Source organism: Dendropsophus ebraccatus, chromosome 7 (genome assembly GCF_027789765.1).
Source record: "Dendropsophus ebraccatus isolate aDenEbr1 chromosome 7, aDenEbr1.pat, whole genome shotgun sequence".
Taxonomy (NCBI): domain Eukaryota; kingdom Metazoa; phylum Chordata; class Amphibia; order Anura; family Hylidae; genus Dendropsophus; species Dendropsophus ebraccatus.
In genome coordinates, this window is record NC_091460.1 from 37,305,222 (window position 1) to 37,332,141 (window position 26,920).

General features: G+C 41.7%; 1 protein-coding gene across 2 annotated transcripts in view; it reads left to right on the top strand.

Moving 5' to 3' along the window:
* Nucleotides 1-1,760: 1,760 nt before the first annotated feature.
* The window catches only part of SH3BP2 (SH3 domain binding protein 2), a 55,824-nt gene continuing 30,664 nt past the window's right edge, over nucleotides 1,761-26,920 (top strand). Inside the window, exon 1 of one of the 2 annotated variants that reach the window (XM_069977331.1) lies at nucleotides 1,761-1,930. The gene's annotated coding sequence lies outside the window, so the exon portion shown is untranslated. The remainder of the gene's footprint in view (nucleotides 1,931-26,920) is intronic. The other variant, XM_069977333.1, reaches the window with a different exon arrangement.

The following is a 26,920-nucleotide window of genomic DNA, read 5'->3' on the forward strand; positions in this document are numbered from 1 at the left end:
ATATAAGCAAATAACTGTTTTACCCTATATGTAAGGTTAGCTAGCACAGTTATTCTTGTCGGTAAGCTTTAATTTATTTAATTCAACTGTGGAGCACTATGTTACCTGTAATTACCTTTGGTCGGTGATGGCAGTGATTGATTCTTCCTGTATAGTAACTTCACAGTCTGTCTGCTTTATCCCTGTGTGTTCCATGTCCACTAAATGGACCCATATCCTGGGCCTGGTGAAATATATTTCATTTTAAAATGTTTTTTTAAGGATTTCCCTAAGAATCCCCATTGTGCAATTGCCAGAGCCTCAAAGTACAGGTAATAAGTGTAAAGTCCAAACACACCCCAGATGTACCTATAGAGCCAGCGGTCTTATCTCCTTCCTTTCTATTGATGGGGTAATCCCATCTTATGTTACACACCAGTTTTCAAATTGATAAATGGCCATTTTCTTTTGTTATAATAACCGCAGTTATTTCATAAGGACGGATAATGATTATATTCTACGGCAGTTTTTTTCACTTTAAAAAACGGTGTGTGAACATAGTCTTAAGTGGGGACTGCCTTATATCTCGCAAAATCTAAATCATCAGGGTATGTAATATAAAGCTGATTTACAATTTATATTATTTTTTTTAGTTGCTATCATGCTTCATAACAAAGCTATACTTACTTGTATACAGGTCCAGTCTCCTGAAAGCAGCTTTTCTCGCAGAGAAGGGAGTCATGTAATTGAATAAAGCTTTAGTTTATTTAATTCAACTGTGGAGCACTATATTACGTGTAATTACCTTTGGTCAAGAATAAAAAGCTGCCTTTAGGAGACTGGACCTGGATACAAGTAAGTATAGCTTTGTTTTACAGCATGATAACTAAAAAAATGAATGTAAATTCCAAACTTGCTTTATTTCACATCTACTGCTAATTTAGATTTTGAAAGTTATAACAACAGTGACACTTTAAGAAGTCATCCACAGGATGGAGGGATAACAAGTTGATCGGTGAAGATTAGTGCACTGGGACCCTCACAGATCATGGGAATGGAGGTGAAGTGTCCCCTGGAATGAACAAAGTACACTGTGCATGCTAGCCCAGAGCTCTGATAATTCTCTACGGACATTTCGAGCATTTTTGAGCTCAGTTTTGAGTAGCCTGTTGCTATAGGTGAGTGGGAAAGTGAGTGTGACAATAAAGTACCCCACTATAGTTACACCCCATGGTTAGGTGTGCAGCAAAGACCACAGGGTCTGAAGTATATACCCCATCTATGTACAAGACCAAAATTACTTGAATTTGCTGCTGAATGTGGTCATGGTAGAGTTTTGCTATGGCGGTCTCATGGTTACTTGTTACACCCCTGGTTCCTCCCTATGTATTACTGGCTCCGGTCATGTATATTTTGCCATTTTCAGTGGTTGTATTTTCACCGTATATGTGGAATTACCATGTGAGCTGTGCATGGACTCCATGTAGCCTACAATACCTTGCAACATCACTGAAACAAGACAAGTAATGCAGAAACTTTCTCTCACTTTTAAGGGGGAAGAGCTGAGCTGCACAGAGAAGAAAGGAACAAAAGGCAGGAAGGAAACATGGGTGGTAAATGCAGCTGATAATAATACTGTATGTCACTGAGAGGCTGCTCATTGCATGAGGAGGAGGCAAGCACATACAGGTAGATCCAGGGAATAGGTGGCTGTATGGACAGTGTGGCTGGGAGGATCAGGGAGGGACAGGCTGCAGGGATGGCACAGGCTGCAGGAAGGAGGTGCTAGCTCTCAACACTGCACTTCATTCTCAACCCAGCTATGAGTGTGTGTTTCCTGCTGCCCTAGTGTGAAGATGTGGACGGTGACAGCAGATTGAGCGAGGATCCTGGAGCTACTGGCTGAGCCCTTTCAGCACCATCACCGCTGGTGAACAGGTACTGCACTCAGGTAGGAGACATGAGCAGGACAAGCCCTTGAAGGACTATGTTAGAAGTTAAATCAGACATACAGGGTGCAGGCTTTGTAAAGGTTCAATGAAGTTTCTGCCATAAATGACCTGAAATTGTATTTTCTGTGCTGGTGTAAAGTTCTGGCACATTGTATAAGTAATTATGTCATTCAGTCTGACAATGAAACAAATTGTTCATAAAGGACAATTGTTTTTTATGTGCTTCCCCATGGCATATTCAATTGGGATTCCCCTTCTATAAGAGAGACGTGAGAGCTGCTGCAAAGATTATATGCAACTATCCACCTCACCATATAATATATATATGTATATATATATATATATATATATATATATATATATATATATATATATATGGGTCTTGCAATGCTTATTGTAGAAGAATGGTTAAACAGAGACTATTTCCTACAGCAGATCTTCCCACGATTAGCTCATCACTGGGGGACATATGTTTATGTCCATTTATGTTAATGGAGGTAACTATTTAAGCATTCATTTGTCAATACCACAGGTTTCTCTCCTGTCTAAAATCGCTGGTAACATATGGAGAAATTATGATGAGTTGTGTCAAGTTATAGCACTCAGCATTGCTACATCTTATACTGCAAGAATGCAGGTGGTGTGTATAGCATATTCCATCTTATACTAGATATTGCTTTGTATGTGGGATAAGTTAATACACGCTTGCTTAGAAAAGACATGCTACTGATGTCATGGATTGCCTGCTGACATGATAGAAATTAATAGTGTGCAGTATGGGTTAATACATGCCTGCATTCCTGGTGATGTGCTGGTATTGCTACTTAGTATAAGAGTATTTATCTATCTAATAGTATCTGTCTATCTATCTATCTATCTATCTCCTATCTATCTCCTATCTATCTATCTCCTATCTATCTATCTATCTATCTATCTATCTATCTATCTATCTCCTATCTATCTATCTATCTATCTATCTATCTATCTATCTATTTATTATCTATCTATCTATCTATTATCTATCTATCTATCTATCTATCTATCTATCTATCTATCTATCTCTCTCATAGAAGAAAACCTACCTATTTTGTGAATACCTTTTGTGTATGTAAAGACCTGTCTTTCACACCCAAATACCTGATTTTCTATGTATGATAATAAATCTACATAATAGTCATACAGCTACCAAATAATACCAGTATAAAAGGACCAAATAATACAGCCACATCATGACCAGATATAACCACCACATAGTGACTGGATAATACCACCGTACTGTTGTTGAATAAAACTCACTAAAATATAGTTACATGTAGGGACTACAGGTGATATCTTTTCTGGTTGTAGTCATGTGTAAGTTCTCTTTCCTTTTCTTCCACATCTGCCCCAGACCACTGTGAAGATTTATTTCAGCCATAATTGATCTCCGCAATATTTGCTGTGCCAGCCATGCTCCGGTACCGTCCTCACTTATTTTCCACCACAATACAAATTCCTCATCTATAGCGGCTAATGCCCCCATGGTAAATCATGTAAAATAATAGTACCCTGTTTGTGCAACAACCAGTAATATCCCCTAAACAGTTACAGCAGGGGCGTAACTACCACTGTAGCAGCCATAGCGGCTGCTATGGGGCCTACAAATTCAGGGGGCCCCATTGCACTCTCCTGCAATATACTGGGCTCCCTGAGCTGTCATCATTTGCAGCACCAGGTGGCCAAAAGGGGCTCCTGGGTTCTGCAAATGTCCCTTTAACTACAAACACTCCTGATGAACGCTTGCAGGTAGACTTGATGGCTTAGTGGTCAGTTGGGAAGGGGGGGGGGGACCAATCAAAAATTTGCTATGAGGCCCAGCCATTTCTAGTTACGCCTTTAAGTTACAGTGACCCATTTATGTCCTGAACAGTCAGAAACCACTCTTTGTGCCACAACATAGTAGTTAGTCTCCTTTTGGGCAATAGTTTGTAGTTAGGTCTCCACACTACAGTACTTAGCCCCCTTTTTGTACCCCTGTATTCTTTGTAGGCCACAAAGCTAAAGCATGTTGCAACTTACAAACAGAAGTAACAGGGCAGGGAGCCAATGGTACTTTGCTTCATCATAGTTTTCATCATAGTCCTGAGTTTTACCCAGTTAAAAGCAGTGCTTGCTCAGGGATCTGGGGGCACATGCTGTGATGCTCTTATTGGTCAGAGGACCTGTACACTGACCTATGTTAATTTCATATAGTAAGAAATGGTGGTGGCAACTCCAGTATTGCAGGGCCCCCAACTTAGACGGGTCGAGTTATAATGCTTGTCTTCTCATTAGGGAACAGAGTTTTGGGGCCGAGATACAACCACATCCTTTTGCAGTCCGTATACCTACGCGCCTGATACATAGTGTTTTATTCTTTTAGCACTTCTATATTGTGTGGGCCATTCTCACCATCCTCAAGATCCTCTTTCATAATGACACGCTATCTATAGTACAAAGTGGGGAAACTTTCACTCCCCCAAAGGAAGTGCTGAGGCAGGTTATTGCTATTTTGATCATTTTGATAGAGAGTCCTTCTAAGTATGCTATAAACTGTTATGTAATCACTCTGAAGACCTGAACATGCAGTGGAGGTACTGATGGTATTGTCTATGGCTATCACACTGATTGTATATAATCCAGAGCGTCTATAGATGAGAGGTGATGATACAGTTCAGAAAAGGCAGTACCTATTTTAGGGTGTATCTATATTAATATAGGCGGTCCCACATTAAATGTCTTGTGGCCAATGAAGCCTTAAGGCAGTATAGCATTTTCTTTTCGATCTTCCCTTGGATTCTAAGCATTCTTTTGCAACCAAGCTGTGCTCTAAAGCAAGTTATGTGTCACCTGGAACCAGCGTCTCCTTTCATGATTCTGTCATAAGTCTAAGGGTCCAATACCATGACCTTTAGGCTTTGTTCACAAAACGTATATTTTTGTAAAAGTACAACCGTTGTTGCAATCGGCAACAACGGCCATACTTTGTACAAAAATATACATTGCCTTGCCTTCTAGGGGATCCCGGCCAGAGAGTATACACATACTATACGCTCCGGCCGGGATCTCTTGCGGCGCCAGATTAAATAGCGGCCGCAGAAAACCCTGTCAGTGCACACTATGGAGCGAGCGGCTCCGGACACTCGCTCCATAGTGTGCTGTGGGGAGTTCTGATGTGGGCGCGCACGGATGAGCCCGCACCAGAACTCTGCGGCTGCAAAGATCATCAGACCGGGATGATCTTTTCAGAGACCGGCCGTTACGTGACCTACTCTTATGTAGTCTGCACATGGCCTGCACATGCAATCTGAAGTGTGGATCATGCCTCAGTAACCATGTACAGACTTCAATGAGTATCCAACCATCTGCTACTGTCTATTCTAAGGGCCTTTCTACATGGCCTGATATGCGGCCATGTTAATACATCAATCGATCGACCAGACTGCACAAACAATTGCTGTATTGTTCATGCGGCCATTTAAATACATTCCTCTCAACCCTTTACTGTTTTTCTTCCCCATGAATCTAATCACTTCTTGGTTTCCTCTCCGAACCGTGACCCTGCTGTTGCAATGCGACAGTGCACACACATTCTCACAATCCCCCCTGCTTGCAGACTCAGTGGAGACAAACTGACAGTACTTCCTGGAGATTGCAGTTGAACTGAGCATGCCTGGCCCACCTTAGGGTCGTAACAAAGAGCAGAAGGTTATCAAAACACTGCAGGCACATGGGGTATTACTAAGTCTATATCCCTTACATAGTACATGCTTGTACTGTACTTTTGAAATATGTGTAAATTCACATAATGCATCAGTTTAAACCCAGTATTCTTAATGACACAACCCCCATTAAGCATCTGGGCATTTGTATGATGAAAAAATACAAAATTTACCTAAGCACGCGCCATGATCCCAGCTTCTAGGACATGATAGGGACCATGGTAGCAGAGAAATCTGGCCTTGTTAGGAGGTGGCTTAGGCTAACATATACCGCCTTGTAGATAGCTACTGATTGGTGCCTGTGTGAATAGTTTGCTCCACTTTTCTGTCAAAGCCAAAACTCATATACATAGTCACTAGCCGATTAGGTTTGGGCCGATTAAATAAATGGGGCACCGTGCCTATCCGAGCATGTCGGAATCCCATTTTGAGATTTTTCTGACTTACCCTGCCTCAAGGCACAAGTTGTGATGTGAATGCGGCCTTATCGTAAGCAACTTTTGGGCCTCTTGGGGAGAACAGATGCTATCTTTGAGCTTTGTATATATGTTCCAGTAACCTCCATGCATATGTGCCTCTTCATTGAGTACAACATTGCAAGCAGACTTTGTGTGTCATGTGCCATGCCACATCTTCCAGTGAGGTAGTCACCATCAGGCCTATAAGGTTTTCTAACACCGCCCCTCCTATAACCTTCTGTCAAACAATCATAGCTTCTTTGCATCAAAAAGTGCACAGAAGTTTCTAGTAAAATAAGGACAAAGCTCCATCGCATGATGCTACTTCCTAATATATAATGACCTCAGACACCACAATTGCAGGGGAGGAGGAGAGTGTTAGTTTGTATATGAGTCATCTATATGACCACTGACTGGACAGGATACATATATACTGTAGATATTTAAACTCGTTTTATTGGAGGATATACATAACGTACAAGAAAATGTACAATGTACCAATACAAAGGATGCAATTAAATCAATTTTACAATAAACTATAATGACACTAACAATTCATGTTTCAAACAATTGTGCAAAAAAACAAACGGTGTAGCAGTCCCCAGGAAGGTCTAAATAGTGTGTGATGGATCTCCAATGTCTCACTTGCGGTAAACACCTTCTCCTTACATACTTAAAATACTCACTAACCATCACCTCTAGACGAAGGCAGTCTATTCCCATCCATCCTGGCAAACCTGTTTGGTTGAAAGTTAGTCAGTGGCGAGTCACACCACCAACCCCGCACCTTTTGAAATTTCCCAGCACATCCTCTATGTCTGTACACAATAAACTCATATGATAGAACCGAGTTCACAAGTTTTTTCAACTTACTCAATGTAGGAGGCCTAGGCCTGCCGTCCATCCATTTCATCTCGATCATCTTCCTAGCCATAAAGAAAGACTCTCTGAAAAAAATATTATAGAAACGTGGCCACGTCTCCTCATCTAAAAGGCCTAAAAGACATATTTTAGGATTACAAGGGACCAGGATCCTCATAAATTGGGAATACTTTAGATATTTAGATGAGCCATATGTACAAGGTATGTGAGAGTATAAATATTCGCCACCTACTGCCATTTACTGCAAATGAAGTCTAAATCTGTCTAGGACTAGATAAAGCAAAACGTCTTGCTCGGTATGGCCATTGATTTCTATTTAGGTGAATGAGCTGCAGTACTAGAATGGCACTGTTTTTATGTTTTTACACCAGTATTTTGAGTGTTAAAGTGACATTAGGGAAGTGCTAAGGGACCCATATACTGTTGTCACACAAGGGCCTTCTGCTGTCTGTGCCAGCTCCTTATTTCTGATCCATTATGTTGTGGAGTTGGCATTCTGGGTATAAGGGTTAGACCCATGGAGAATCTGCACCAAAATGTGCACGCAATGCATGGTGGTTTTGCTCCTTAGGACCACACAACGTATATTTTTATAAAAAATACGGCCGTTGTTGCCGATTGCAACAACGTCTGTGCTTAATACGAAAATATACAATACCTTGCCTTCTATGGAATCCCGGTTGGAGTGTATACACATATACGTATACAACCGACATGTCAGTTTCCTTTGGCCTCTATTCATTGAATAGCGGCAGCAGAAAACCCTGTCAGTGCACACAGTGGTGCAAGCGCCTCCGGCCGCTTGCTCCATTGTGTGCAGTGGGGTGTTCTGATGCGGGCGCGCACGGGTTCACCCACATCAGAACTCTGCGGCGCTAGAGATCATCCGGCCTGTACTGCAGTGAACATAGCCTTGATCTGTATTACAAGAATCCAATCCATGTGGAATCACCCTAAGCCAGAAGTGGATTCAAATGGGTGAAGGTATGGCCAAAAAGGGAAACTATCAGCAGGTGAGAAGTATCTATAGCCTGTTGATATCTCTCTATAAATAGCTCCGCCCCCAGTGCACCAAAACAACCTATTTGCATAAGGATTAGACTCTGAATATCTCAGAAACAGCACCGAGGATATATATATATATATATATATATATATATATATATATATATATATATATATATATATATATATATACCTATAGGGAGCTATTAGCAGGTTAGATACTTAGATACTACCCCTTGGAATCTATTTCTGTGCATGTTGAATGCAGAATTTTTACACATAAGCCACTCCCCAAGCTTTATCTGATTTCTCTGTTCCTCTCTATGACTTTACACCAATGATCTCAGATATTCTTTGTGAAATAATTGAGAAATACATAAAGTAAGTAAAGAGGAATATATATACAATTTCCGCTCTTTGTAAATTTAAAGGCCCTATAACACAGACCGATAATCTGCCCAACCGGGCCAATTCGGCAGATTATTGCTCTGTGTAATAAAGACAATGCTCAGCTGAAGAAACGATCATCGGCTCATCACTGTCTTTTAACATGTTAAAAAATCATTGACCGTGCAAAATTGTAATTTGCCCATAAGGATTATGCTGAAATATGGTGTTTATATATTGAACTCTGTGGTTATACAGTGGCTGTGGAGTGTGCACTTTTAGTGCATGAATATTCATTGATGAGACTTGGTCACCAGCCATTCTAAGACATCGTATGACAAACATAGCTTGAAACAGGAAACTTTTTGCCCTATACTTACTTCATTGTCTTGGAGGCCATGGAAAAAAATATTAGAATCTCATTGCTTATTCATAGAGGAATCCATGTCCTAAGGCTCTACAACAGCTCTAGTTCATTGACTTTGATTAACCCTTTCAAGACCAGGTTTACATTTTTTACTTTTGCATTTTACTTTTTTTTCTATCTTAAGAGAAATATGAGGGCTTTACTATTAGGAAATAGAAATTACATATTATAAATATAAATAATTTGGAAATAAAAGCAGATTTGCTCATTTAAGGCACACTCCGTTAGCAGATTTACTATGGCAGGCATGGAGGCCTTTGGCCGCCATAGTAACCAACCAGCATGTTGCAGTCATGACCTCCGAGAGGGTCTGAAACTTTGGGATGGCTTTAAGTCATCGAAAAATCAGGGGTTGCTACTAGAGATGAGTGAACCTTGAGCACTCTCGGGTCTCTCCGAACCAATATGAGTTGGACGCAGCCCAAATCATAAGCCATTTGCTGTATCCATGTTTTCTAGGACTCCCTAGGGCTACATCCAACTTCTTTAGCCACGGTATTCAAATCCTGCACGCTCAGGTTCAGAGAAACGCCAGCATGCTCGAAATTTACTCATTTCTAGTTGCTACCTTTTTGAGTTTCTGTACAGAAAATCATGGGTCTGCAAAATAGGATGAAACTAATGTGAATCCGTAAGATTAAAAAGCAAAGACAACTCTCAATAACTATATGGTTAGTCAAATGTTATGTGTCCTATATAATTATTGACTGGCCTTACATAACAATCCTGGTGAATGAGCCTGGAGGTAACAATTAATGGATGGAAATGACATCCAGGGAGAATAAGGTCATGTTGTAGCACAAAGAGATTAGTTATAGGAATCCTATCTATAAAAAGGTCAGTAAAAGGATTTTCACACAATTGTCATTTATCACATATACACAGGAGACATAACGTCTGATCGCTGGACCCCACTTTTGGACCCCCCCTACCCTTCCAGTTTACTGCACAACTACAGTGAGGAACAGTTTTAATGGACTGTGTTTTGTGTCGCTCTATACAAAGTCCCTGGAACTTATAGGGACAGCCTAATACAAGACGTAGATGATTCCATTAGCTCCATAAACATTGGATAGTGACACGGTGCTTGCTAGACCGCCCTTCTATTCAGACTCCTCCTCACTGAGGTCATTCAGTGATGATGAAGAAGGGTCTGCGGACCCTTATTCTGGTGCATATAAGACATATAAACTATATCCGGTCTAGCTGAATGCTGAGTGTCTATAGTACAACTTCAATTCGTGCAGGCAGGTCAGTCCAGCCCCCAGATTCTTCTTCTGCAGAGCTATGTTGTTGTGCTGGATGCAGTATGTGGTTTAGCGTTGTCTTGCTGAAATATGCAAGGACTTCCCTGAAAGAGAAGTTGTCTGAATAAGTTCTTCTAAAACCTTTAGCCTTGATAGTGCCTTTCCAGATATGTAAGCTGCTCATGCCATAGGCATTATTGCAACCTCAGACCATTAGAGGTGTGCTGTGCACTGATAAAAAGCTACAGGGTCCTTCCTCTTTTAAGTCTGTAGAAAAAGGTGTCTGTGGTGAGCCTTGCCCCCGAGTCAGTGTTTCTGGGTCATATCTACATTTCGCTTCTTTTGTCTTACAGCATCCATTATTGATGGTCACCCTTGTCCCTCCCACACATGGATTTCTTCAGATTCTCTGAATATTTTGATCATATTCTGTAAATGGTGGAATTTTCAAAAATTCGACAATTTTATTTTGAAGGACATTTTCGTAAGACTGCACCAAAGATTCGTTTGGCAGATTGGTGGACTTCTACCCATCTTTGCTTCTTTGCCTCTTTATCATGTTCTTTTAATAATACCCAGTCATGTAACCTAGTTAAAGCAAATGTACCACTTAAATTTTTTTATATTAACAGACCGACGCTGGTGCGCGGATGCTGGGGGCATGGTCCTTTTTTTTGAACCGTGGCCCGGGTCCTGCGCACAGTGCCGCTCTATTCCCAGGCACCGGCCTGACGCACTGGAGGCAGGCCCGCCAGCCCCCAGTGTGATGAAACCCCTTCCTTCTGTGACATGGCTCCATTATGGAGGGGGAGGGGTTTTGTCACACTGGAAGCGGGTGGACCCACCTCCAGTGCTTCAGGCCGGGCCGGTGCTCGGGAGTAGACCGGCGCTGTGCGCGAAAACCGGACGCAGTTCAAAAAAAAGATGCAGCATCGGCCTATTCATATAAAAAAACAAGTCACGGCCCAGATGACTAGTTCCCGGCTCCCTGCCTGTCTCGCATGCCGGAATAAAAGTCTTAGTTTCAGGAGCTAACATTACTACAAAAGATACGGAACATATGATAAGGCAGCGTTTTAGTTTGTCTTCCAGGTGCTGCTTGTAGCGTTAAACGGCATATCAGTGTGAATGGTTGGCTTTAGGTGAACCAAAGGAAGGTTGTCGAGATATGATATGAGATGTTGGTTTTTAAGGTGTTTTCCTGAACTATAGGGAACTTCCAGGTCTTAGACTATGTTGACGTTATTAGTAATAATCTGTCACATTCTAAAATCAGATTCTTGTTAGAATAAAGAAAAGTAAATAATGGACTGATTGACTGCAGTCATTTGGTTTAGGTTGTGTTCACACATTCAGATTTTTTACTACTGATTACAGAGCCAGGAACAACCCATAAATGGAGGATACAAGTTAAAAAAGATAGACTTCTGCTTTTGGAAAACAATTTTTGGCTTTGTATTATATAATTGGAAATAAAAAAAAAACTGAGTGAACGCAGCCTGAGAAATAGATGTTTTTAACTTAACCTAGTATTTAATAGGAGATAACCCCATTCTGATCTATTAGCAGGAAGCAGAAGTGGCTACAGGGTCACCTACTTTGGAGGACCAACTAGGGGGCTGATTTACAAAGATTTTTATAACAACTGTGCAGTACTTAGTTTTCCCTGCGGAGGCACTGTGGGGATAATGAATACTTGCTGCCAGGTTTCTCCACAGGTTATGGACGATCACTAGGATGCCCAACAGCATGACATTCTGTAATCTGTAAACTATCAATAAGGCAGATTTGTCAATGTGAGGCTATCTTCCCACTACAGGATTTTATTTGGAAAAGACAGATGCAAATAATGGTCGTAGTGGGAACTTTGCCTTAAATGGAACCTGTCATTATTTTAATGCTGCCTGAACTACAAGTTATTGGACAGTTCATAGGAATCTCCTTACAAGCCACTCCTGAATCCTTCAGTGTCACTTTAAAGTACAGCTAATAAAATCATAGAGTTGACCAAAGCCTGGTCATGTTTTGTTATAGAATAGTACATTTCCCACATACATGCAATAGTAAAAAAAAGATTAGAAACAGGGATCTATACTGTGGCCTTTATGTGGCTGTAATTGTCACAGTGCATGAGCAATAGATATGTATGAGTGCAACACACTAGATGCGAATATATACTATCATAAATGTCCTAAGAGACTGTAAATGGTAATATGCAAATCTCCGCAAAGATCCTTTTAGAAGATATTACTTCTCATCACTGACTGATATATTGGGGTTGTAAATATCTCCTTGACGTTTCCAAGGAAATAAATTCTCCCTTTTTTAAAAGCTAGAGATAGGAATAGGATATAGCTACAGATAGGATATCATGGATTATTGGCGAGTTTCCGCAGAAGGAACAACAGCTCTGATTTTTATTACCCAAATTCCCCCGGTCACATTTGATGGCTATATGTTTGACCACATCTGGTACAATGGTTCAAATGAAATAGTTTTTTTAGTTACCCATTGTCCATATTACCCAAGTAGACAACTAACTGCCTGTTCAATTACTAATGAAAATTTAGTGGCCAAATATTTTCTATACCATCCAGTGATGTTTAAAGGGGAAGTCCCACCACAGGAGAAATTTTTTAAACAGCAGGGGCATGGGAAAACATAAATTATACTAACTTACCTCTCCTTGCGCATCTCCGGCTTTGGACCACCACTCCAAGACCCCTGCCAGGCTCCGGGATCTCCATCAGAGCCCACGTCATGACCCGACTGATGGATTGGCTACTCAGCCAGTCAGTGACTGGGATGGGATGCCGCACCAGTCATTGGCTGAGTGGGCTTCCTATCATCTGGGACGGGCATTCTCCCCTGGGGCCAGTAACACAGAGCATCGTTGGCCCAGGGAGAGGTAAGCAATGCTTGCTTGTTGTTCTCCCCCCTGCCCCTGCCATCTGTCCCTTTTTAAAACGGATGGACTTTTTTTTTAATAAAAGCCTCATCATATAATATATTCAACCTATAGCAACAACCACAGCCAATGGCGAGGAATGATAAAAGTCACATACCGTAAAAAACTATTAGAAGGAATGCAGGCCTCTCTACCCTCATTGAGGTCAACTTTAGATCCAACACTAACAAAAGACAATGAACAAAAAAAGGATTCAAGTAAAGCCAAGGGAAAGATCTAAAATTGACTTAAAAGTCTGAAAGTCCTGACTTGAACTGAATAGACCTGCTCAGAACCATCATAGAAACATCTTCGTCCCATATAGACAAATGGTCAGGGCGATTAAACTTTCTATCGTGTCTATCAATATCTCATTGGCTGTTGTATACATTTGGTGGGCATCTGAAGAAGATGGTCAAACATCAGTGACCCACCAATTTAGCAGTAAAGGAGAACAGTGGTGTACACACATTTGACTGTCTAACCATCTAATGTGTGTAGGGCTCATAGACTCTTCCCCCGATAGAAGATGTTGGAAGAAAGAAGAATTGGGCATGTTGTAAAGCTTTTGTTCTTACAGCAACAATTCCTCTCTCCCTATAAAGAACACATACTTGCTTGGCATCAGTGTATGGAAGGGTTGAATGAAGACTTGTCGGTCAAATAAGTATTTAGTCAACAGCTAAGGTGTGTGGCCACCTTATATGCTCTAAATACAACCTCTTGAGTCAATATTATGTATTACGTTGGTCCATGGAGGGCGATGGTACAGAACATAAATTGGTGCCTACTAATGATGAGCAAACTTGCCCTTGTCTTTGCACAAACCCTAACAATCTGCATTTAAATCCTGCTGCCTGTAGAAGGTGGATGCAGCCCGAGGACTGCCTAGAGAACATAGATACAGCCATAGGCCTATGGTTGTATCCATGTTTTTCAGGCTTTCCTATGGCTGCATCCAACTTCTTTAGCCACTGGTAATTAAATGTGGAACAATCATACTCATGCATGCTCAAATTGTGCTCGTCTCTAGTGCTTACCCATTTATATGTATGTAAAGTGAAGGGTGCCATGTTGGGAACCAGGTTTGCCCATGTTGTTCGCGCTCTCCACTTTGACTATTAGATGAGGGTCCTAAGTCAGAAACAGCCCTACTTCCCTATCCTTCCTAATAACTCAGAATTTCCTAAAAAGTTGTTAAAGAAGGAAAAACCCTTAAAGCTGCATTTCGTCTCTAGACACTACAAACCACAAAGTATGACAAATATATAAAATAGGGGATATTTAGATAGAAGGCCATAGAGCATCCAATACAAGTGTCAGTCAGTTTCTTTGTACTGCTATCACATTGTTGTGCACATGCCTTACATTTCAGTGCTGTAAAATTGGGCAGAGGGGAAATACTTCTCCTCCACTTCCTTGTTAGAAGGTTTCGGCTTTTAACATACAAAGGATTCTTATGGATACGAACTAAATATTCTGAGCTACTGTTTCTGTCTTGGAGGCAGATTCACAGCAAGAGGAACTAGACAATCTACATGATAAGTTATCTATAGGCTGCAAAGCTGGGACTGCTGTGCAATTTATGCAAATTCTTGCATATTTCTATTAAGTTCCTTAAAGTGATAAGCCTGCCAGGTTTCTTAATGTACATGGGTCACAATTTCTTGTTAAATTAGGGCCTGAATTTCATTGCACCCATCCAGAAAAACCCCTTTAATAATCTTTATTTACTGGAATTGGATACCCCTTTAATGAATTAGCAGATAATGTTGTTATTAAAGGGATTATCATCAAGGTTTAGGGGAAAAAACATGGCTATTTTCTTCCAGAAACAGCTCCACTCCTTTCCTGTCTCAGTTTGGGTGTCGGTTTTGCAGTTCAGTTCCATTGAAGTGAATGGACTTGAATTGTAATACAGCACACAATCTGAGGACAGGGGTGGTGTTATTTTTACAAATATGTAGCTGTGCTTTTCTAATCCTGGATAACCCTATCATATGTTCTTAAGTAATCCTCTTCCAGCAGGGCAGGCATGCTGGATTTATGTAGAGACTAATTTTTAGCCAGGTTTGCGACTTGCGCAGGCTTAAAGGGGTGTTCCAGGCAAAAGGGACTGATCAATCTGCTATCAACAGGATCAGGTATCAGTCTCTGATTGGCAGCGTGCTGACACCCTGTGGGCGCTGACCACCTGGTCGGTGGGCGTGCCAGGCGTCGATCAGTCACTGATAACCTATCCTATGGATAATCATCAGTATATTTTATCCGTAAACCCCCTTTAATAAATCTGGGCCTTTATGCTGGTAATAAAAGTGGGACAGACAAGTAGAACCAGGTATGTTGTCCACTATTCTGAGGGTGTTTTTTTTTTTTTTTCCGACACTGAAACATCAATTCCATAGTAATCTCTGTTATCGCAGGTTACCATAGCAACTACTCACAATTATCAATAAATGTTTACATAACTGCAGATAGCAGACAATGTATTTGCATATACTGCATTGCTTACGTCAGGTGGAGGACAAGACTAGTCTAGAAAGCTGCCATAAATCAGCTCCAGGTCCAACACGTTACTAGAGTTTTGTTCACATGATGGGCTGAAAGTTTAACTTATTTCAGAAAAAATTTTCACCAGTGGGGGATCACTAGAATCAGTAGGGAGAAGCACATGGTTGAGTGCTTCACTCCACTGTTTCTAGTGACTGATGGGGGTCTCAGTACCCAGACCCCCCACCAATGATATATTTTTATGACATATAAGAAAAAAACATTTCTGAAATGACAGCTACACTCTATAATCTGATGACTATTATCTGGAATAAATCTGTGGCTGAGCATTGGATTTCCACAATGGATATGCTGTGAGTGTTTAGCAGAGCCACAGATTTGCATGAGGATACCTCTCCACGTTTCCTTTACAGGCTTGCTGCCTATTCCCACAGTGATTTTTTTCTGGCTTAGTATAAACCATTTGCTGCAGCTGTGTCAAATTGGCGTGGCCTAGATTGTCTGTGCCTAATGGTGTTTTTACACGGAACGATGTATCGTTCGAATTTGCACGATAATCGTACGTGTAGACGCAGCGAACGATCAAGCGACGAGCGAGAAATCATTCATTTTGATCTTTCAACAAGTTCTCAAATCGTCGTTGATCGTTTGCAAAAGATTCGCAGATCGTTCAGTGTAAACAGTCTTTCAACGATTTCCCCTATGTGTGAGATAGGCTTAAGCGATCGCAAAACGATCACAAAACGAATATTCCGTACGATGTATCGTTCCGTCTAAACGCCGATCGTTATAAAAAAAAAAAAACGTTCATTCAAAATCGTTAATCGCGCGATTGGGCGAATTATCGCTCCGTGTAAAACCACCATAAGGCCTGCACCGCCTCTCTGTTCCTCCTCCTCCCCGCCCTCCTCATCATTAGGAATGTCCCAGGCAGATTTCTCCTAATCACCACTTGTCTGAACACTGCACAGGTGTTTTATCGTTAACGCAAATGTGCAGTGTTCAGACAAGTGATGAATAGGAGAAATCTGCCTGGGACATTCCTAATGATAAAGAGGGCGGGGAGGAGGAACAGAAAGGCTGTGCAGGCCTAGGGCACAGACACTCTAGGCCACGTCAATTTGACACACGGCTGCAAGTTTAAAAGTTGTTTTTTAGGACAATAACTGAATCACCTGCTGAACGGACCCCAGGACAGATCTTGGATTAAAAGCAGCTACCTGACGGTACAAGTGGTTGGGGGCAGGCAGATTGTGGGTACAGAGTAGCTTTAACTAGTGGAATGTTAGAGAGGCATGGTTGGTTATATATAGACTCCTAGGTAATAATTAGCTGATTGGTGGGAGGCTGACTGATGGGACCCCCACTGATCATGAGATTAGGTGTTAGTGGTCCCCCCCCCCAACCTAATGGAGCAGTATGCTCACTGACTACTGTCTATGAGACTTATGAAAATAGTTGAGTTCAGTGCTTGAAAATGTTCAGAAGTTCCATATAGAATAAACAGTGTCAGTCAAGCATGCACCTTAATTTGGGGAGGCACTTAACCTCCATTGACCCGATTGGCGGATGTCCCAGCCGTCAGCATCCTATCATGTGGATAGATAGTAGTTCATTGGTTTTCCAAAATCGGAAGAAAATTGACTAAATGGAATAAATTCTAATTCCAGCAACTAGTGGCCTCAGAAGAGTTTTGCATGAGAGCATTGAGGCCAGTGATTGGCTGCGGTATATACTGTCATATCATTGCTGCAGCAAGGGAAGCAAAAATTGGTGGTAACCACAGGTACACCTCCACATGAGAAGGAACACATTTATCACATTACAATATGTTCTTTGGCTATATTATAGCATTTGCTCCGTTTAGTTAATTTTCTTTCAGCCTTTAGGAATGAATGGCCTGGAGTACAGGACAGTATAGAGATGTGTGCTGAAGATGAGTTTAGCTGAAAGAGCATCTACATGAAGTCCAGTCTAAAGGCATGAAAATACACAGGACATGACTCATAGCAAATGACACATGGTACTAAACCGGATATACCAAGAGTCAGGGCAGCACCATGGTCACGCAAGGTTTCAGGGGTGTTACAATTCTTCTCTCAAGTGTGATTGACAATCAACCCAGTACTAAATAAAGAGGAGAGACTTGTAAACTTGCACAAAAAAATAAAGGGAAATATTCTCATTGAATACTTTGTTCTGTACAAAGCTGAATGTGCTGACAACAAAAGCATACAGAAATCATCAATGGAAATCACATTTATTAACCAATGGAGGCCTGGATTTAGAGTCACACAAAATTAAAGTGAAAAAACACACCCCAGGCTGATCCAACTTTGATGTAATGTCCTTAAAAAAAAAATCATAATGAGCCTCGGTATTGTGTGTGTGTGTGTATGTGTGGCCTCCATGTTCCTGTATGACCTCCCTACAATTCCGGGGCATGCTCCTGATGAGGTGGCAGATGGTCTACTGAGGGATCTCCTCCCAGACCTGGACTAAAGCATCCGCCAACTCCTGGACAGTCTGTGGTGCAATGTGACATTGGTGGATCTGCTCAATCTAATTCAGGTCTGGGGAACGGGCGGGCCAGTCCATAGCTTCAGTGCCTTCATCTTGCAGGAACTGCTGACACACTCCAGCCACATGAGGTCTGTCTAGCTATGTTCTGCATTAGGATGAACCCAGGGCCAACCGCACAAGGGGTCTGGACACTACGCTGACAGACACAGCAACCCTTCTTGCCACATTGATGTGCCATCCTGGATGAACTGCACTACCTGAGCCACTTGCGTGGGTTGTAGAGTCTATCTCATACTACCACGAGTGTGAAAGCACCACCAACATTCAAAACTGACCAAAACATTAGCCAGAAAGCATAGGTACTGAGAAGTGGTCTGTGGTCCCCATCTGCAGAACCACTCCTTTTGAGTGTGTCTTGCTTATTGGCAATATTTTCCTCCTGTTGTCTATTCCATTTGCACAACAATGTGTGATATTGATTGTCAGTCAGTGTTGCTTCCTATGTGGACAGTTTGATTTCACAGAAGTTTGATTTACTCTGAGTTATATTGTGTTGTTTAAGTGTTCCCTTTATTTTTTTTGAGCAGTATAGTATTTCCACTATTAATATTTGTAGTGCTGATATAGGATAATATAGGTTATATAGAAGATATCCAATGTTCAGGCAGAAGAGATTGATATATAGCTTTGTTACAAAACGTACAGTATACATCTCTGCTCATTTTGGTATAATGTTCATTTGAGGATTAGGAGTCCAGTGGGCGGTCCTGCTCAGTTTATGACAGTTATCTGTGTATGCAAATATATGTCATTCATCAGGACCGCTGGACTCCTAAAATGCCAATTAGCATTATACGGGTAGTTTTCTAGAAAAATTTTATAAATATATGCACTGCAGAACGGACTGCATTTTTAATGTAATGGTCCCTTTAAGGTATCATGTTTCCCCACCATCTGAATGGTGATCATCACAAGACACAATAACTGAACAGGAAGAGCACAAACAATAGCTCTGTTTATTGGAAATGAGATGCCTGGGGAGTACGAGCAAACCCTAAAACCACTGGCATGTGTAATAAGTTTCGTTGAGAGAGGAAAAAATTATTTAGAGGAAACTGGGCACTTATTTATTTAAAAAATATCTCTCTTCAGTTTAACTCTCAAAAGACGAAGGTTATTATAAGAATGACAGGAAGTTGTTTATATCCCTCCCTTTACATTCATCTGTCTGCATTAAAGGGATATCGTCGATTTATAAAGTATTGCAATTTTTATATTGGCCACCGGAGGGCAACAGAGGGGATTCATTAAAAAAAAAAAAAAAAAGAAGTTCACAGTTCAGGTTTTGTGCTAAATGCTATCAGATCACTATATTTACTAGGTGGGTTATGTGCCAGGATGTAGCTATTATACCGATTATAAGGGAATATAGTGACATTGATAAAGGTGAGAAGAGGCGTTTGCAGGATTTCGAGGGTGTGGATTTGCATATGTGGTATGTACACACATTCCAATAGATACACATCTGCTTGAAATACACAGTCAGTGCTCTTACCTAATGTTACCATATAATGTATGTAATGTATGCTGTCATACATAACTAATAGCCAGATGTGTCCATAGGACAACAGTTATAAGGTTCCCATTAATAGCACCATCCTAGTCATCATAGCCAGCGGTGTGCCCCCTATAAACAGTGCCATACATAATACCAGAAGAGGACCTCCTTATCAAATAATAGTGCCAATAATCCATTTAGTGGGTTAGAGAAGTAAAAGACTCAGTATATCTTCAGCCTTATTATTTACCTTTTATTTATAGTCTTATACTTGTCTGTATACTTTCTCTGTTTTTTTCCTACTGTTTAATCCTTCTGTATTGTTTACTTTAAAAATCAATAAAAATTATTAAAAATAAAAAAAAGACTCAGTATATCTCTGGTGTTCAAGTGTAATAAATAGATTAATGTCACTATGTTACTAGTGGTATCTGCCGGAAGTTTCGTTGTGCAGGGTGTTACCGATGGTACCCCAGCTTGCCTTTGGTGTTGCACTGGTGCATTAGAGACTGGGAGATGGAAGAACAAGGCAAAGAACAATGCAGTTCAATGGCTATTTGTAATTTCACTTAAAGGGGTGTCCAGCGAAAATCTTTTTCTTTTAAATCAACTGGTTTCAGAAAGTTATATAAATTTGTCATTTACTTCTATTTAAAAATATCAAGTCTTCCCATACTTATTAGCTACTATATGTCCTGCTGGAAGTGGTATATTTTTTTCAGTCTGACACAGCGCTCTCTGCTGCCACCTCTGTCCAAGACAGGAACTGTCCAGAGCAGAAAAGGTTTTCTATGGGGATTTGCTGCTGCTCTGGACAGTTCCTGTCTCAGACAGAGATGTCAGCAGAGAGCACTGTGTCAGACTGAAAAGAAAACATTTCCTGCAGTACATACAGCAGCTGATAAATATGGGAAGTCTTGAGATTTTTAAATAGAAGTAATTTACAATTCTATATAACTTTCTGAAACCAGTTGACTTGAAAGAAAAAGATTTTCAGTGGATTCCCCTTTTTAGCGGATCATCCATATAAATTGAGCTTCCCACCTTAAACGATTATTAGTTCCAAAGAAATGACAGGTGGTGTGGTTAGTGCAGATTCAACCTGCAAAAAGACAATCAATGTTTTCAACTGAGATGTTCAGAGTTCTGGTGACAATCACCCTGGTTGGTCCTTGCCGGTAGAAGGACTTCAGTCCTGATCAGCAGTCTACTAAGGAGCCAGAATGCTAAGAGGTCTTTGACAAATTGTTATCCGCCACAGAAGAAATTTTCCTCAAGGCCCTATTCCATGGAACTTTTTCGAACGATTATCGTTTATAAAATCGTTTAAACGACCGCTCGACAACAGCGAAATCATCATTGAGTCGTTTACTATTTTTTTTCAACATGTCGAAAAAAAATCGTTGGTCTTTCAACAATAATTTGTTAATCTTTTCGTTGAATAAAAAATCTTTCAGTCGTTCTTGAAATGTCTACCTACATTTCCCCACGTTTTAAACGACCATGTAACGATATAACGTCCACAAAAAAATTGTTACACTACAGATATCGTTCACGTTCCCACACGTATTATGTGTTATCGTTCGCTTAAAAAAATCGATAAGTGCTCGTTATGAGCGGTCGTTGGAGCGAGTCTATGATCGATAATCGTTCCGTGAAATAGGGCTATCAGGCTAAGGCAAAACTGGTGATCAGAGGTCTGAGTCCCTAACCTCCTGTAGTGTTCATAACAATGTGTAAAGCATTGCACGCTATGCACTGTAGAGTGATAGCATTTTCTAACATTCTTGGTCTCTGCAGATCCTAACAGTGTTTCTAAGATGAAATTAGGTAGGTGGTTTCTCTATGTGGGGAGATGAATAAAACTGAAAGTGGATTTTTTTTTTTTTTTTAAACTAAAAAAAGTAGGTTGCAGCAGAATGCCTGAGCTATGGTATAGGAAAGACTGGTCTGCAGAAAATGTAAAAGTGAAACATAGGTGCAAAGTGTAAAGCTGGGACATTATGTCTAGTAGAAAAAATGCATTTTGCCATGGCACCTTATTAGCCTAAAGCAGCATAGAAAATCCAGTAGGAACAGTGTGCTAGGAATGCTTTATGCATCCCTAGTTTACTGTTAGTAGAGTACCAGCAGGGGTGAATTAACTTTACCATAGGCCCCCACCCTAGTGTAACTATAGCAGCTCTAGCATGGTGCTCATAGTACTCAATAGATAATGTCATATTTACCATGTATCTGTAAAGTTTTATGAAAAATGATTATCAGGCAGTACTCTGTTTGCTTTTCATTTTCTAAATTACTTAGTTTTCCACATACCTGTAGCTTTAGTATTCCTCCTACATAGTGCAGACTGTACAGGGCCTGTGGTGACATCACAGTGACATAATAAGGTCCTTCAGTATGTTCTGTAATGTTGCGGAGTTGTCTCCTGGCTGCAGCCCTGATTTGAGCAAAATCGCGGTATAAAAGCAGAATTTTTTTTTTTCAAAAAATGGGAGAAATGGGAAGTCTGTTTGGGTGGCTATTGGCTCCCTGGAGCTCAGGGCCCCGGGCTACCGCCCAAAACTGACCTTTTATAAACCGCTACTGAGTACCAGGGCCAGGTGCGCTGCTCCCGACCCTCCCAAGTCTTTTCCTCCCATAGTGCACAGTAAATTAAACCCCCCTATGTAGCTCTGGCTTGCTGCCAACTGCTTACTGCTACAGGGTTTCCCAGGTATAGGAAATGTCTGATGATGCCCCCTGCCCCCTGCCACTTTCCATTGTGTGAAATGACAGTTTTGTGCGGCCGATATTCAATAAATAGTGGCCGCACAAAACTGACATGTCAGTTTTCCATGCATCCGCTTGCAATCTCAGCCGGAGCGTATACTATGTGTATACACTTCGGCCGGGATTCCATTCATTCAATGGAGCGTATCTTATGAATTAATTATGGCCGTTGTTGCAATTTGAAACAATGGCCATGATTAATTCAAAAAATATGTTGTGTGAACTTTGCCTCAAGCTGTAAGCTCTACAGTATTATGTATGAGTGTACACATTTTAGGGTTATTAAAAAAGTTTTCTGGGCTTATAAGATTGAAGGCCTATCCTGAGCATACTGTAGCTCCTATTAGTCTGGAAACCCCCTTTAAGCCCGTTAGGCAGCTGGCAAGCATAGATATGAAGTCAAACCATAGGTATGATATATCGTGGAACACCTGTCATCATTATTATTATCCTATGTCTTAGAGATCAGTTCCATTATAATAGCTCATTTGTTTGATAGAAATTCCACAGACGTCTCGCTGCCTGCTCTAGGCAAAGTTTCTGTTTTTGCAGCCAGAATGATCACACTTCTAACAAAGGACAGAGCAAACACACTTTCCAGCTCTAGTTATCCCATAATCAGGGCCGGCGTTAGGGGGGGGCAAAGTAGGCACTTGCCCAGGGCCCCCATCCCCCAGGGGCCCCCTAGCTCCTTCCTTCATTAGTGGAGCAGGAAGCAGAGCAGCACAAGCAGCTCCCCTGCTCCACTAATGAACGAAGGAGCTGAGCTGTGAGGACGGAGCGCCCCTCCTGCAGAGCTGCCTGTGCCCTACAGAAGAGGAGGAACGGCAAGCCCAGGTAAAGAAATAGAGGGGGAGGGGGGGGGGTTAGAGGGTCACGGAGACTGGGGGCGGGACTTGCGGCCAGGGGGCGGTGCTTACTGCCGCGGGTGGGCGGAGCCTCGGGTGTCTTTATAAAACAGTAACCCCCTCCCCATATACTAGCCTAGCGAACAGTATACAGGAAGGGGGCAGGGGATCTTGTATGATGCAGTCCCCCCTTCCACCATATACTGTTCAGGGCCCTCCTCCCTCTGTATCTATGGGCACCAGGCCCTGAGCAGTACATGATGGAGGTGGGTGCTGAATCACACAGTATCCTGTATGATAAAGTACCCCCATATCTCTCCTCTGCTCTACTACTACCCCCAATACTACTCTTAATACTGCTCTACTATTACCCCCAATACTACTCCTAATACTGCTCTACTATTACCCCCAATACTACTCCTAATACTGCTCTACTACTACCCCCAATAGTGCCCTACTACTACCACCATCAATACTACTCCTAATACTGCTCTACTACTACCCCCAATAGTGCCTTACTACTACCCCAATACTACTCCTAATACTGCCCTACTACTACCCCCAGTAGTGCCCTACTACTACCCCCAATACTACTCCTAATATTGCTCTACTACTACCCCCAATAGTGCCCTACTATTACCCCCAATACTACTCCTAATACTGCCCTACTACTACCCCCAATACTACTCCTAATATTGCTCTACTACTACCCCCAATAGTGCCCTACTATTACCCCCAATACTACTCCTAATACTGCCCTACTACTACCCCCAATAGTGCCCTACTATTACCCCCAATACTACTCCTAATACTGCTCTACTACTACCCTCAATACTACTCCTAATACTGCCCTACTACTACCCCCAATAGTGCCCTACTACTACCACCATCAATACTACTCCTAATACTGCTCTACTACTACCCCCAATAGTGCCCTACTATTACCCCCAATACTACTCCAAATACTGCTCTACTACCCCCAATACTGCCCTACTACTACCCCCGATACTACTCCCAATACTGCTCTACTACTACCACAAATACTGCCCTACTACTACCCCAATACTACTCCTAATACTGCTCTACTACTACTCCCAATACTGCCCTACTACTACTCCTAATACTGCTCTACTACTACCCCCAATACTGCTCTACTACTACCCCCATACTGCCCTACTACTACCCCCAATACTACTCCTAATACTGCTCTACTACTACCCCCAATACTGCTCTACTACTACCCCCAATACTGCTATACTACTACCCCCATACTGCCCTACTACTACCCCCAATACTACTCCTAATACTGCTCTACTACTACCCCAATACTGCTCTACTACTACCCCCAATACTGCTCTACTACTACTACTCCCAATACTACTCTACTACTACCCCTAATACTGCTCTACTACTACCCCCAATACTGCTCTACTACTACCCCCAATACTGCTCTACTACCATTGCTATTATTACCTCCACTCCTGATACTACTACTACTCCCAAAACTGCTACTCCCCTTATCTACTACTACACCCCTCATCTTATATGCTTCTACTATTGCTACACCCCTTATCCACTATGCCTATACTACTACACCCATCAAAAAATAAATAAAAAAATCGAGAAAAGAAAAAACGAGATTTTATTTTTTGCCCACATCACCCCAGCCCTAGGAGATGCTATGTGCTGGGGGCGGGGGGGCATTTAACTATCAGTGGAGATGCTATCTGCTGAGGGGGCAACTATCAGTGGAGATGCTATCTGCTGAGGGGGCAACTATCAGTGGAGATGCTATGTGCTGGGGGGGGGGGAACAGGGGAGATGCTATGTGCTGGGGGGGGGTAACTATCAGGGGAGCTGCTATCTGCTGAGTGGGCAACTATCAGGGGGCTAGCTAACAGGTGTAAAACCTACAGTGAGATGCCTCCTATATTGGTGGATACTACATACTGGGTGGTGGAGGTAACTACCAGAAGAATTACCTACAGAGGGATACCGACTATATGTACTATGGAGGCACAGAGGGACCTATCTACTATATAGGGCACAGAGGGGTCTTATTTAAGGTCACAGAAGATCACCCCACCTCGAGCAGCGCGCCAACCGCTGACAAAAAAGTATCGGGACCTTAAATTGCTGCTACAATGTTTTAGCATTTGGGGCCCCACCTTCAACTTTGCCCAGGGCCACATTTTGTCTAAAACCGGCCCTGCCCATAATAGCCTATTAACCTATTCCTTGCCTACATCTCTGAAGACTATAGATATTTATTCTTTTATGCTTTTATGGTCTATGAGACATAGCATATAAACAGCATAGTTTAGCATTTGGCCGTATATAGAATGAATGGAGTGGTGGCTGAACATGCTTACTGCCGCTCCATTCATTCAGGGGACAATTGACCTCTGTTCTCTGTGATCGGTGGGGGAGTCGGACCCTCACTATTCGGCTAATTTGGGGATATCCTCATAATGGTGCGTTTACACAGACAGATTTATCTGACAGATCTTTGAAGCCAAAACCAGGAGCAGACTATAAACAGGGATCAGGTCATAAAGGAAAGACTGTGATCCATCCTCTTTTTAAATCCTTTCCTGGCTTTGGCTTCCAAAATCTGTCAGATAAATCTTTCTGTGTAAACACACCCTTAATGGCTTTCTTTTAGGTTTTCCTAGTGGTTTGAGTAAGCACTAGAGATGAGCGAACCTCGACCATGCTCGAGTCCATCCGAACCTGATCGTTAGGCATTTGATTAGCGGTGGCTGCTGAAGTTGGATAAAGCTCTAAGGTCATCCGGAAAACATGGATACAGCCAATGACTATACCCATGATTTCCACATAGCCTTAGGGCTTTATCCAGCTTCAGCAGCCACCGCTAATCAAAAGGCGAAAGTTCGGGTTCAGATGGACTTGAGCATGCTAGAGGTTCGCTCATCTCTAGTAAGCACACATCACCTATATAGCCTCCACCATCAGATTATATATGTAGGGAGTTACTCTCCATGCTAGAGCTCAGACTATTGATTTTCAGACCAACACAGTCCCATGAGTGGGATTTTCCAATGTCATTTAAGTAAATCTCCAATTTCTATGTGTATCTCTTTGTGGCAAATAAAACATTTTCATAAGTGACCGAAAATCTAAATATCTTGGTTTTACTTATGGACTTCTTAAGATTTTGTCATTATTGCTTCCATGGAAAAGAGGAAGCGCTGTTTGCAATGGAGGTACGTGAGAAAATTCATAGACAAAACCATAATACTTCTCATAAGCTCAGCGCTCAGACCATTTCTTCGAACTTCTTGGAGACAGACTCATTCAAGCCAACCCAAAAGGGGCAAGTATGTAGAAATGTGTATAGTTTTGATCTTATGATATTCAATTAGGTAAAGCTGTAACTACCAAATAAAAATTTAACATTTCTGATAGACTGTATAGAGACATTGGTTACTAGGAATACACTGCAACAGTCCTAAAAAGTGCGGTCTGCTAACAACCAGCCTAAAATGACTCAGATCCTCAGCTCAAGTTACCAATGCAATTGGGACTTTTATGGCCACACAACATGGATGACCGTCAACTGTCTGGAGACCACTGCTGTAGTTGCACCTAGTACCTCTGCTTTAATGGTCATGAAGGTTCTCTACTAGAGATGAGCACAACTCGAGCATGCTTGAGTCCGAT